This window comes from Triturus cristatus, chromosome 5_1, assembly GCF_964204655.1.
Source record: "Triturus cristatus chromosome 5_1, aTriCri1.1, whole genome shotgun sequence".
Taxonomy (NCBI): domain Eukaryota; kingdom Metazoa; phylum Chordata; class Amphibia; order Caudata; family Salamandridae; genus Triturus; species Triturus cristatus.
In genome coordinates, this window is record NC_140587.1 from 963,996,604 (window position 1) to 964,012,114 (window position 15,511).

Genomic DNA, 15,511 nt, shown 5'->3' on the forward strand with positions numbered 1-15,511 from the left:
CTAGAGAACAAAGGAAAAATAAGCCCCTGTTGTTAATCACATATCAAATCAATTTTTCTAGGGCCCTCCACTTCTCACATTCAAGCAGAGGAGGTTCTAGTGTGTATCTATGAACCATCCCATTATGTGTATTTTAATAAAAATTAAACATCCCATGCATCGTGGTGAATCCTACATATGCGAAGGTTAAAACGTGTATCTATAGGAAGTGCCAAAAGAGGGTGCCCTTGATGCTTTTTCCTTTTTCATCTATGCTCCTCTTTGTTGAACACAAGTTACTAGAGAAGTCAATAGCCTAAAGCAGTAGTCCTCTAAGTAATACCCAGCAAGAATTACAAAGTAATAAAAGGAAAGGATTAGGATTCTGACTATTCTTTTAAAATGGTATCTTTTCTAACATGGCAAAAATCCAGCCTTGCTCACAGTAACAGTCTCTCTCTTGTGTCAAGAGACAACAGCAGAAGTCATACCTAACTAACCGAGACTGAAAAATGGCACAAAATAGTCAGGACAGCACACCCAGCTGTCTCCAGTCACAAATGCCCAAACACCAGCAGAGCTCTGGAATAAAAGCCTGACAAAATGCTAAGGACGAATGCTGGAAGGGGCAATTTGAAAAGGAACCTTCCGAACATCCTATTGACCCTGTGTTTTAATAGGAGATAAATATTTGGATCCAAGGATGTCCATCACCTAGTAAAAGTACGATCCCCAGAGTGTTTCATAGAATAAGTGAATGATGCAGTGACTTTTAAGGATCTCATTATGTTTTCATACCCAAATTGCATTGCCAATATGAAAATTAGGCAAAAAACATTAATTTCTCCACCTTTTCCATGACGGATGGGTGCAGTGTTTGAGTTCTGGTTCAGCTGGCATCAAAGGAAACATAAAACGTGGGGCATTTCTGACAACGGGAACCCCAGGCTAAGCTAAAGGGGTGTGGTTTGTGTGGATTTCTGCACATACATAGAATGCCCTGAAATTATCAAAGCTTGTTTGAAAAATATGAAGTTCCACACATTTATGTGACAGTAAAACTCATAAATACACAATTCAGAATTCCTACACTTTTGTTGAAAATGGTATCCCATGTTTGTCGATAGGTTATTTCATGTGACAAGAACAGACCAAGAACAGACCAAAATGTGACCATGTAAATATCACATTAACTGTAGGGGTGGGCATAACTCGTTAAGTTTTACATAATTCCATGGAATTACATAAAAACTCACCGAGATTCTGCTAGCGGATGGAATCGACATGTCATGCTGATTTTTAGCACCACAAGCTTGTTCTGCGCTGCGAAATCAGTATGAATGGCACCACGTCTTGTGCCAGAGGGTGCTGCTTCTTTTTCCAGATTTGCTACTCGAGCGGCAGCTTTCTCCCAGCAAGCAGCAGATTTCTCTCTGCAAATGGTTGTGACTGTCCACGATTGCCCATGTTGAAAAAATCTCATTGGGTGCCATCCTAGCGTCTGAAAATCGCTCTAGGGGACACCAATTTTCGCTTGTGCTTACCAACTTGGCAAACCATGTGTGAGAAAAAACTTCACCACTTGGCAGTTGGTGGAGCATTGCCGAACTCTGTGTTACAAATGTAACACAGAGTGGGCAAAACTCAGCTAATTGTGCCGGTGGAGCGGAATTTATTGCCCACTCCTAATTGACAATGCATTGACTTATCATGGTCACAGTTTTCTTCGATCCGGAACGAAAGACCCAACCACATAAGTTGTGTACCATTGCTATTGGGAGAAGTGTGAGAACGCTGTGCGGTCAGACATTTAACAATCCCCACAAATTCTACAACTTTCCCTGATTAAAATACAGGAAACGTCTATAGTTTTAGCCAAGGTTTGACTTAGGAGGGTGTTCTGAGTGAGAAAAAGCAGAGGAATCAATGCAAGCTACTCCACTCAGGACTTCCACAGGTAGGCTATTGAAAAAATATTTGATGTTGTTAGGTTAGGTTAGATAAGTACCAATTGCAGGCCCACATTCTGCAGCGTCCTCACCTCAAGACCTCAAGAATCAATGTAATTAATATAAAAAATAATGATGTTTCAAGGGTGTGCATCTGAAACTTTCCTGTGCAGGGCGATAGGCTTAACCACAAAAGCGGGGTATCATTTCCATCAGGAGACTGTGAAAACACTGAATTGTAGGAAATTATTGTTATTGTTGAATTTCTCCCTAAAGTTGGGTTTGAAATGTAAGTCACTGCGCACAAAAAAACATCTGACCATATAGCAGTTAGGGTGGTGATGGGCTGGACAAGTCCTAACCTGGATGAAACATAATTCTGCTCCAGCTGTTCTCTCTCGTTCACAGAGTCTTCCATAAAGCCTATCCACATTTCTCTCTAGTCTGGTGACCCCTTACTGCCCAGTTAGGCCTTTGCAATCCAGTGCAGCTGTGCTTTCGATTTTTTCCCCAGATAAAACAGGGCAGGTGTGGGATTATTCTGAAACCTGGGCCCTAGGCTTTAGAGTTTCCTGCTCATGGAGTTCTGAGTTATCTCTAACTTTGCATGTATTAAAAGAGCAGGTAAAGCTTTCCCATGCACTCAATCTTAGGGCCTGATTTAGATCTTGGTGGGACTATCGTCGTCTCGTGGCGGCGGCAGTTCCAAGTACTCTGTCAAGCTGACAGCGGTCCGCCCAACTAATTTAGATGTGCATCATCACACTGCTTCCTGTCGTAGCCTTCACAGCTGGCAAACAGTACTCTGTCGCTGTCAGGCAGACGGGTTTGCACCTAGACGATTCAGCTGTTCCTGTTGTGCTGGCGGCGGAGTCCTGAAGGAGTGAGGACATGGGAATGTGGAAACAGGTAAGTACTACTTATCATTATGTCACTGCACATATATGTTGTGAATCTGTCAATATGTATATGTAGGTCATTTATAATGACATTCATATTACATATAGCATTGCACACCAACACCATAAACACACTATTGTATGTACACCCACAATCATCACAAGCAGAATCCCCACAACCCCCGCCACCAAATAAATATTTTTATATGACACTACAGGTGTGAACATTATACCATGATAAGTAGTAAGATGAATACTTATGCATGACACATAAAAAACTGCATGTAAAAGCAATGCAAAAATACATGAGACGAAAGCTAATATTAACATACGATTCGTAGTGAGACAAGTGACACAGAATCATACATTAGATTCTGACAACAACTGAATAGCTGAGCATCGTGGTTAAGTAGCGGCACAAGAGGAAGTGGGGTTGAAGACGAAAATGGAAGTGGGAACTCGAAAAAAGATACGTTTTCACCTCTTTTCTTCGTTCCTGCCAACCCGAGTTTGGAGGTTTTCCCACCACAGTTGCCTCAGCAGAAAGGCACATCCATATCAACTTGGTGGTATTCTTGGTGGGACTCCCTCCGACAGCCACTTCTGCTTATGATGCTGTCCGCGTGGGAGGAAGATTCTGGTGGAGACGGTGGGACACCGACAGTCTTCCCTCCATGGACCCGCCAACATCTAAGTACATCGGGCTGACCGCTAAGCCGACGGGCATTAAAAACATTGGAAAAGCAACTGTAGGTCCAGATCCACCAACATCTATATCAAGTCCTTAGTATCATGGCTTCTTGTCCTTGGGGGTAGGAGGATCTGATCCCTGGTTCCCTGGTTTGTAATACCCATCTCCTAATTTTGTTTCTTGTGTTCATTATGTTTTTTCTTTATGCTTCTAGCACCAAGATTGTGGCACAAGTGCACTTAATAATTATATTACTACTACTATTACTACAATACTACTAACAATAATAGCAATAAATAATCCCAAATTCATAGTAGTACTACTCTTAAACTCAGATTCTTGGTCACTTTTCAAAATACAAACCTTTTCTTCACAGAAATTTTGATTGATTAGATTTTAGCTAATACCTTGTTGAAACGCAACAAAATGTCACTAAAGGCTGCAGCTACATTGATGGCTCTGTGTATAATGTGTTTTTAGAAAATCAGCCTGAAGACGATGCCAGAAATGATAGTATATTACTTTTATAGATCAGGTTTCAGTAAAAACAGATGCAGATGAACACACTGTCATTTATTTCTATATTTTTCTTACTTCCTTTCACATTTCTACTTTTTTAATTTTATGTAGTTTTCAGAAATTTGTAAAGCTCCACATTCAGCAATGAGTTTTACACCTCTTCTTCCAAAACCTGTAAGTAGGTAAAACTACAAAAAAAAGGAAATACTAACTACCACTTAGTAAACTGTAAAATAATATAGGGAAAAAAATATATTTCTCTAGTACTGTGCCTGCTTTTGAAAGTTAGGAGGAGAGCAATTTCAGCTTAGCAATCATTTTGTTCATACAATTTTTTAGAAAAAAAGTATACACACGTTCCTACCCAGCACCTTTTTCATATTTAAAAAAAAAAAAGTTGCCACATATTTTCTCACTTCCCTCCAATGGAAACCATTCATTTTGAAAACTTTATTCGACAATTGAGTCATGAAAGTATCGTACATCAAACATTTACATTGACATAGTTTATAGCAAAACTATAACAGAATAAACTAAACACATGGTTTTTACACTTAAGCACCCTAGATTACGATATACTCCATGATTACTGATCGATATTAATTCCTAAGCATCCAGTTCAATAAAAACAGTTCATTTTTAAACAACAATATTAACTAACTCCTCCTCAACAAAAATTAGTCAAAACCACAAAAAGACATAGACTAAAGTATTTACATATGGGGATGGATGAGTGAGTATATATGAAATGAATAAATACGTGGCTACATTATGGTGCCTTGTCATTAGTCACTTTCGCGTTAGAATGTCTATACCGTATAATCCAAGCCCACTTTATATATTTTGCCATTGCTATTGCAATTGTCGGGCTTGGATCTGAGTGCAAGATTCTTAGTGCCTCCTCGTACCTTCGAATGCCTATAAGGCGACAGACAGGTAATATCCATTTTTTACGAGGGTGCTCATAAAGAGGACAAAAAAAGATGAAATGACTCAGAGACTCAGTCGTATCTCTACATTTAGGACATTTGTCCTGGGACCCATTGGTCCATTTGCACGTAAATGTACAGATAGGAAGGGTACCTATCCTAAACTGGAAATACAATTTGCGATCAGTTGGTTCTTCGATCAAGCCCCAAAATTGTTCCTGCCCAGGGTGGGCCTTAATCTCTAGGTATCTAGCTGTTAACTGAGATGTACTGCCCTTGGAAACAGATTCCATGGCTATGAATTCCCAGTACTTAGCTTTAACGATTTCTTTTGAAGGGAAAACCGCATTTTGGGGATCATCCCATAGATTGCTCCACCCCAATCTATAAAGTAATATTTTAATAGACTTCAACCATTCTATTTTATGAAAAAGATCTTTCTCCATTATTTCTTTTAGTCCCAAAGCATAATGCCTGAGCTCCTCAGTTGACCAGACCCTACGCCAATACAACAATGGTCGCAAATTAGCAGTGTCTTGTAAGGTTTTCAGACCGAGGTCCCAGAAAAGAGGTAGCAAGCGAGTACTTTGTGGTACGCCAACAACTTTCCGTATGAACTCACTCTCCATTGCATTCAAGCGTTTGGGATTGTTGCCGTAACCCCATAGCTCTGAACCATATAATGATGAGCTACGAATCTTCATTGAATAAATTTCGAGGAGTGGGGCTATTGGCTGTGACTGCGAAGTTTTAAATCTTTTTATAAGGAAGCCTGTCTGCTGCTGGAACTTCAAAATTGACAGGTCTAGTTGGCTTTTCCAACGCATATGCTTCTGTAACGTAACTCCCAAGTATGTAAATGCGTCAACTTGTTCCAGGGGCAAGCCACCCATTACAATTACACCACCAAACGGTTTATAGGATCTACACAGGTTAGGGCCGTTAAGAACCATAAACTTGGTCTTGGAAACATTTATTTCCAAGCCACGAAGCAAGCAGAACTCTTCAAAGCGTCGGAGGGTAAGCTGCAGGCCACTCAGAGTTTTAGAAATCAGCAATGTGTCATCCGCAAACAAGAGAACTGGGATACGAATTCCGTTCATAGCCGGTGCATCCGAGGGGACCCGGGAGAGGAACTCGGCCACCCCATTCACGAAGAGCGAGAACAAGGTCGGTGCCAAAACGCAACCCTGCCGAACTCCTCGCTCCACGGGGAAAGACTCCGTTACCTCTCCCTGTCATCCCCACCGGACCCGTGCAAAATTGTTCTCATGTAAGCGGACGACCAATGCCAACAACTCCGGCGCCATCCCCAACTCCTCCAATACCTGCCACAGCTTGTCTTGTGGGACCAAGTTAAAGGCCGCCCGTAGATCAACAAACACGGCATACAAAACCCCTTTCTCTAAGACAACTGTCCGCCAATAGAGGACAATAAACCTGAAGACCTGATCTATTGTGCTTGTTTTTGGACGAAACCCAGCCTGTAAAGGACTTAAAATACTATCAGCTTCCATCCAGGTCTGGATTTTGCCCAAAACCAGCCTGCCCAGGATTTTTTGCATGGCATCTATTAAGCTAATGGGCCTATAGTTGCAAGCCAGCGATTTGTCCCCTTTTTTGTATATCGGGACGATTTCGGCACCTTTCCAGGAATGAGGGATGGTCATTCCCTGGGCTATGGCGTTAGCTAGATGGGTAATATATAAACACCATCTTTTTCTATTGTGCAGAAATACGTCGGCCGGGATACAATCCATGCCAGGCGCGCGTCCCTGGGTAACCATGTCAAGCGCTGTGTCAACCTCCTCTACACTAAACACAGGGCTATTATAAAACGGCCTCTCCTGGTGGTACATTCTAGCGTCCTCGATACCTTTAGAATATTGTGACTTAAAGAAATCTATCCAAGAATTCTGAGGTACATGATTATGAGGACTGTCAGTAATTTCAACCCTCTTCCATTTGAAAATATCCCAGAATTTTTTCTGGTTTTTGTCAGCGCATGCTGCTTTTAGGTCTTGCCACTCACACTCATCCCAATCTTTTTTTGCTTTCCATAAGGTCTTTTTGTGTGTGTTGCGAGCTATTTTGATCTTGCTCATATCTTTTGCTTTAAGAGCCAGACCCAAATTGCTGCGGGCATGTTTGCAGGAGGCGTTATACCAATCCTCCTGTTTGCGTCTAAGAGCTTGTTTTGCTTTAGAAGGTCTACAAAAACATGATTTCAGATTAACAACTAATTTTTCATGTATAATCTCTAGAGCAACTAAAGGTTGACAGTTGTTACCTATTGCCATGATTTATGTCAGTGCCTCTTCCACATGGGACTCGATGCTGCCTAAAAGATCAGGGTGCTCAACTACGTTACGCCATTTAAGGTGGCGTTCATCATTTGATAGAACGACAGCTGGGCCAATCTTTTCAGAACCGTAGGCCTCCCTGTCACCCAATCCTAGTTTAAAAGTTGCAACTAGCGGGTTATGGTCACTTTCTATCCGTGTCTCAACCACCATATCCACAAGGGTATACCACATCCTTAAGTGGACCAAGAGGTAATCTATGTTACTTGCCCTGATACCATTATCGTACGTTTTATTACATGTCCTATCTGATATGGTTCTGCCGTTGGCCGCCCTCAATTGGTTGCTCAGGCAAAACCCTTTCAGGTACAGGGCCGCCTCAGTCCACTTGGTAACTGCCTTTGTCTCAAGCAGTGGAACACCCCACTTAAAGTCTTCTTCCTCTGCTAAATGCATATCTTGAGACCCTAGAGGCTCGAAAGTTGTATTAAAATCACCCGCAATTAGTGGGAGCACGTCGATGGAATTAGATTCGACAAAAGTATTTAGTGCAGGCATCACCTCAGAAATCTTCCCACCTGGTAAGCCCCTTGCGTATACATTGTATACGTCGATTTTGAGGTTTGGCATACAGGTCAGCCTGACTCCCAATATATCATTATTCTGAGTTGGGATGGATTGAGTTTTGCACTCCAGGCTTTGTTTAATCCAAATAACCAAGCCTCCTGATGGCCGTCCCTTGGATTTTTTAACCGCGGGTCAAAGAAGTTCAGATAGCCCAACATAAACACAGGCTCAGTTGACCATGTCTCCTGAAAGAGACAGATATCATGCTTGCTAATGAAATCTGCCCACAAAGGAGAAGGAAGTTTAGAGCCAATACCCGCAACATTCCAAGATAGAAACAGCACATGACCAGCGGAATTAATTCCTCCTTTGGCACTCCCATTTTTTGATATGGGGAAAGGGACTACACCTTGTGAGAAACAAGGGGTACCCTCAGTGCTTAAACTTTCATTTTGGAATTCACCTTGTAAGCCTCCTTCGCCAGCCCCTCCAGTGTATGTTCGGTCAAGAAACGTATTGGCATTAGTTCCATCAACTATTCTAGGGAGATCCCTTTGACATGTACCCTCTACTTCCGCTGTGACTACACGTAATTTTTCATAATTGCCCGGTGTCGTCGGGGCTACATATGACGTTTCATGTTTAAGATGTACTCTACCCTTATTCAGTTAGTCGCAGTCCGCTAGCACAGAGAGCACATCAAATCGCAGTCCCGTGTTAGTTATTCTTCCTCAGCAACCAGTCACCGTTGGAGATATTATCAGCTCCCCCGTTATGGCAGCACTCACAAGATCCTTGAATTAAAAAAGGTTCCAATAAAATAGCACACAGGAGACTCCAGCCACGAACGGCACCCGCAAAGCGGGTCCGTGAGGAGTCTTATGGCGTCAGGGCGGGAGGGCGGGAGTACGGGAAGAGGCCACAGCTGTTTCGGATTGCAGGGCTGCTGGTCCTCGCAGTCCCGTGTTAGTTATTCTTCCTCAGCAACCAGTCACCGTTGGAGATATTATCAGCTCCCCCGTTATGGCAGCACTCACAAGATCCTTGAATTAAAAAAGGTTCCAATAAAATAGCACACAGGAGACTCCAGCCACGAACGGCACCCAATGGAAACCACAAACCCTTGGTGCTTTATAATCTGCAACCTGTGGAAAAAAAGGAAACAAATTTGGCCTGGATATTTTTTCCGGAACAAAGTTATGAAGGCTTAGCCGGAACTGCCTCAAATATCAAAAAATTGCTCAGCACTTGGATGGAAAACATTCTGCTATTAAGAGAATAAAGACATATTACACTAGGTGTCCTTGTCTGATGATCTCATAATAGACTGTGGGGCACATGCATCAAAGACTTTTGTGAGCACAAACGGTGCGATTCACAAAAAAACATTTTGCAATGCATGAAAGTGTTGGGGACGCGCAATTTAGGAAATCGCAATTTCTTGCGATTTCCTAAATAGCGATTGCATTTAAGGAATCACAATTTGCGATTCCTTCAATGCAATGCAAGAAGCACTTTGAAATAGCGATTTCGCAATTTGGGGCCACAAATTACCAAGCAAGTAAACTGTTTGGTAATTTTCAAAAACTCAGAAAAATGCACTAAAGTGCATTTTTTAAAGTTTCAGGTTACACACACACATGCCCTTGGGGCATGTGTGTGCGCAACATCGGTGCATACCACAATTTCATGGGTGCAACAGGGTGTCCTTTTGACACCCTTGCACCCTTGAAATTGCATGCACAATTTGTGCGTACCAATTGGTACTTAAAAATTGCGCATGCAATTTCCCAATGAATGGGAAGCCATTCCTTAATTGCGTGTCGCAATTTGCGAGTCGCAATTATGGAATGTTTAGGAATCGCAATTTTTATAGCGATTCCTACATGAATAGGCTTTTGCGAGTCCTTAATTGCGATTCCTTAATAATTGCAATTAAGGACTCGTAAAATCAGACCTTGATGCATGTGCCTCAGAGAGCCTCATTTTTCATATAGCAGGGTGCTCTTTTAGTGAAAAGCAACAGTAAGGCTAAGTTCACCACTCCATGGTGGCAAGGCATACCTGCTTACACTTCTTACCCAAGAGAGAGCCCCAGATCAGCGGATCTATATTCGAAAAAAAAGAAACAAAACTCATTGTTCATCTTATGCTGATATTTTTCTCTGAGAAAACAAAAGACATACAGATGATGGAGGAATGTAGAACAAATCAAACATTCATCCCCAGTTCAGAGATCTGGGTTAAATCCATTGTTCTTTTGCTCACCATGCCAACCCAGTTTACACCCAGCCATTTGCAAATCAGTCTTGACCCTGTTCCTCATGGGAACAGTCCAGCCTGAACTGCATTGACCGGAAACAAGCATCCTGGGACCAGGTTCGGGGTATCACCCCTCATCAGCCAGGCTAGCTTGAATAGTATTTGGTGAACATTTCTGCACATTTCGGCACTAGTCCTCACTTGGAGTGCCATAGTTCACACGGAGAATCTAAACTTGAAGAAAGCTGGCAGATTGGCATTGGAGAAGTGTTAAAAACAAAATACAAAATGTTGGAAAACGTTAAGCCTACTTAGCAATTAATGCCAAACAACGTGCAGCAAAGTAAAATCAAAAGATGGTTGCCATTTCAACTGACTGGAGTTCTCACTAGAAAATGGTCAGTTGGAGCCACGTTAAACTATGTAAAAGCAACCTATAATATAAACTATTTTCTCTCAATGCAAGTCAATGCAGATGACCACCTGACAGAAATGTGTCATTCTCCAGTAAACACCTATGTAATGTGCAGTTGTCAGGATCTTCTCTTCAAGGAAGTGCAGGACGGCCTTGGAGAAGTGATATTATTCATGTATATAACATTGGCTCCACCATTTTCACAAAATCCCACTTCCCTTTCCAGGTTTGAAAACACGGTTAAACTACTGGAAAATGTGCAATGTACAACATGGGACATTATGACTTTTGGACTTAAGACCATAAAAGGTTTGTGAAAAATACAATGCTATAAGAAGTTTCAGAAAAATGGAAGACAACATTCATATTTGAATATTAGTGGATACATTTATTTTAACATATACAGTTGTTATCCTTTCTTTTCATAGATATATCTTAACATAATACAAAAAGGTGTGAGTATGTTTTACCAGACCCTCTTTTTTTCTGATTGGAAAAACTTTGGTTTATAGCAATTCAAAAGAGTGCAATCTCAGGAATAATTTATTCATCTCATCTTGATAACTTCCCTCATCATCTAGAGAAATATCAAGCTTAAAAGTATTGACAGTGCCTTTATTTTTACAAATATGCTCAATGATGCTCAAGATCATGCTAATAGCAATGTAAACGATGACCACAATCAGAAGAATTCCACCAATGGGCTCAAATATCTTCATACCCCAAGGACTGGAAGTGTCCCCTAGCTGTGCCTAGGTGGTATCAGGAGCAAGGTCGTAGCCAAGTTGTATCTCATAGTTTTGGGAAGGTGGGTAGACACTCACATTCAGTCCATAAAATTACAGACCCTTTTTGCTGATAGGAGATAATCTAAAGCCATTCTACTTGAGTCAACATTTTGGCACAAGCCTCTAATGGATCTGTTAAAATTCAGATGCATTTTTCATAGACTTCTTTAAGAAGTGCGACCGCAAAAACTGCTAACAGAATTCCACCAAATTTGGCAGGAAGCTAGATCTTGGTCCGCAGATTGTGCGTTTTGTGATTTTGTGAAAATCTGTTCAGTAGTTTTTGAGAAAATAGGGTTTAAAAATATTTGCATATCTGGATTGTTGGATGCGCGAGATTCTCTTGAGTATCTCTCGGGAGTGCCAATCTTATAAATAGAGCGTTATGATTGGCACAGGGAGCTTTTTTTCTCTTAGGCTATCTCGCTCCTGCAGGAGTCAGACTCCTGCAGGAGCTAGCCCTCTGATAGGTTGGTAGCACCATGAGAAAAATGTTGCTGGCAGCCACTACTGGACTCCGGGACTGAGTCCCCTGTCTTGAAGTTGCAAAACATAATTATATAAGGGGCAGGGTAGGGCTACCCTGCCCACCTAGGCCCCATGGGGAGGAACGTGTCCAAAATTTAAAAGAGAAGCTGCTATCCTGTAGGAGTCCCGCAGGATCACAAAAAAAGCAATATGGCCTAATTCTTTCACCCCTTCCATGCGTTCGTCAGCCAACGGCCGTCGCGAGCACTACCTCTGTAGTGCTGTGCACGTCCGTTGGCCGACGCGGCCCCGCCCACTCCACTAAAGGGCCGCACCGTGGCGGAATTACCGCCGCGGTTAATGAGTTAATGAAGGGGACAGGTCATGTGGCCCCCCCTCTGCTGTTTTCGGTTCCAGGGACCAATGTAGGTATAACAGGGAGGGGTACACATGGCCCTTCTCTTTTATCCATATTTGGCCATATTCGGCCCCTGGACTCCATCCTCCAGGGTAGGCCTGTGTGTAAAACTCTGCTCTGCCCATGGTGTTTGAGGAATTTGGTAACTCTGTGTTACGCGCAGAACGCAGAGTTACCGATAAATTCCAAGCTCCACAACGTTTTTTTTGTTGGTGTGCTTTAAATGTCGTTTCACGCACACAGGAGTGATCTGTCAGGTGCTCGCGAGCACCCACAACATTTTCTAGCCATTCACAAGTGCCATGAGATTTGCTAGCCGCCCACAAGCTCTCGTGAGATTTTGCGGCCGCTAACATGGCTTTAGGTCGCGCCAGCGACCTCCGGCGGATGTTTTGTGATGTATGCGATCATGAATGAGCACAATCTACCAGAGCTGCAACCTGGGGAAGATTCTCTCTTCGAGAAGCATCTAAATCTTCCCAAAAAGACAATTTGGAATAAAAAAGCTCCTCAAATGGACCATTAGCATTGGTGTTTTGGGCAAGGAGCACTTTTAAGAAAAACTTTTCTCCAGCAGGAAGGAAATACCCAAGGGTCTCCAACTTCCTGTTCCTGTCCAGCAGTGTCCCATTGCATTATCCATTCCCTAGTCAAGTTTAATTTGGATTTGGAGCTGGAAGGATCACTCTTTGTGTCTACTGTATACACCAATCGATTTAAAGACTTTGTATTTGAGATTTCATAAGCTAAAAATCTGTTGCATATGGGTTTTGTTTGTTTGATAGAGGGCATACACCAGGATTTATTTTGAATTTTATTCGATTTTTGAAATGTAGTGTGGTGGGGGTCGCTTGCAGTTTCAGTAGGGGCCTAGTCATGTTTTGCATGTAACTTTTCTTATTTTGGATCAGAAAATGTAGCACAGTTTAGTAAATGTTCTCCTTGTTTTTTTATTACATTTGCAATATTCTTTAATTCACTATGTGACCTAATCTGCCAATGGGCCTTCCAGCTAGTAAGTCCAGTTCTAGTCATGGGTGCATGAAACAGCCGTTTCTGTGGTGTCTGTTGAATTGAAACATCATTTAGGCCATGGTTGGCATTTGAATAATCTATAAAATGTGTTTTTTTGTGGCATTTCACGTTTTTTTCCCTGCAAATAGTGTATAGGGTGGGGCAAAGCCTTTGGAAGATGTGTGTTGTTGTAAAAAGATTTAGTCCTTTTAATTTTCGTTTTTGGCATTGCTGAATTAATGCTGTGTTCTGTGTGTAGCCATGCCTCCTTTGTCTGGCCAGTGTGTGAGTGTGTTTGCCATAAGCCACCATTTATCTTTGTTGCCCATGCACTGTGGTCAGGGGACATTTTGTATAATCAGTGTCCATACACCTGCATGTGTTCTCTGTTTTCTAGGCCTCCTGCTTGTTGTTGTGACCATGTGGCTGGTGGTCATTTTAGGTAGTCATCAAGTGAGCTTTTGCCATAGACCAGCGTGTCTTCTTTGTTGTGGCCATGCCTTCTTGCTGATTGTTGTTGTCATGACCATGTGTCTGGTGGCCATTTTTTGTAGTCAGCCAGTGTTCTTTTGCCATAGGCCTGCACATGTTCTTTGTTGTGGCCATGCCTCCATGCTTGCTGTTTGACAGTGTGGTTGATGGCCATTTTGTAGGCAGCCAGTGTGCTTTTGCATAGGCCTGCATGTCTTCTCTTTGTTCCCAATGCCGTCTTGCTCAGTATTGCTGTTGTTGATTACCTTGTGACACTGTAGCCATTTTTTGCATCCAGCCAGTGTAGCCCTTTGTCATAGGCTTGCATGTATGGTTGAAAAATAAATGAGGTAGCAGTTTAATAAGTTATAAATGCTTGAGAATAATGTCACTTATTTAATATTTTTTTTCATTTAAATGTTTTTTATTTGAATTTTTTGTTTGTTTTTTAATTTGAATTTTTTGGTTCAATTTTTTAATTGTTTAAAAAAAGTAATTAACATTTTCTAAAACATTTTTTTAGTTCAATTTAAAAAAAAAAGTTTTTTACATTTTTTTAACCATTTCCATAAAATCTAGCATCAATGCGTCAACCCCCTAGCCCATGACAACATTCATTGGCTAGGGATTATTCCATTGTCATCATTTGTCGGCAGCACCTCCCTGAGTGCCACATTCAACATGATCCACATAAAGCAAACAGTCATATATGTATGCTGTTATTGTTGCTCTTCTTATCCTTCCTTAGTGTACACACAGTGAAAGTTTATGTTGGTGTGGTTGTACGAATGGATAGTGGGTACACTGTATTGTTAATTATTTATAATAACTTAAGTAATTAGTAAACACACTAAATTATATTAGTTGTTTGTACTACTAATTAAACAGCAGCAATGCCATGCTTCACTGATGTTTTTCTTGCTTGTTTGCTTTTAGGTGCACAGGAGACAATATCATCCACAGTATTGCCAGACAGAAGGCCTGTGCACGATGTGACACGTGACCACACATCACAGACATATCTTCAACTTTTGAAGCTAAGCGCCACTGCCAACTGCCAGCTTCAAGATGGTCCCAAAAAAAGTGCTGGCAAGATGGTGGCCAGTGATACAAACACTGCTTTGTCAACCCAGACCTTTTTCAGGGAAAAAAACCTTTGCCTGCCGCACCGGCCTCCGAGGAGCAAGCTGGGAGCATCCCCCCCGCATCTACCGGACCGACCCCAACCTGGGCCCAAGCCCATGTCTGTCACAGACGCAGCCAGTATATTCACAGCAATGCCGAAGACCAATGACATTAAAATCGACTTATCTCTTTTGCAAAGTAGTTTCATTGCAGGATACTCAGATAAGTGGACAACAGCAGCGACAGCCAGCAATAGTAGTTCCTCCCGAAGCAGGAGCAGTTCAGGAGATTGAGCTTCATGCTGAGGAGGTAGAGGAAGCCACTCTTTCAGAAGACCCATTGTCTTCCAGATCTCCAGCAAGAAAAAGGAGGCTTACTCCACCATCTTCTTCTCCAAGCACCCCTTACTGATCATCTAAACACCACTTGTATCCTGCATCAGTCTGAGAGACTGACACGCCACGAGAGGCTAGGGAAAGGAAGGTTCCTGAAAGTCTTGGACTTATGGATGTAGAGGAGGAAGATGATGATTAGCAAATCATAATGGATGTTAGCCCAGCCCAAGTAAAGACCAAAGTTGGCCCATCCCAACCTGCTGTGAGGGATGTGATACCCACAGATACCACCACTTCCAGTGCCATATTTGCAATGTCTCGGCAGTGATCTAAATCCACAACCACCTCAGTAGAAGTAGGTACTGCAGAGATTCAAATG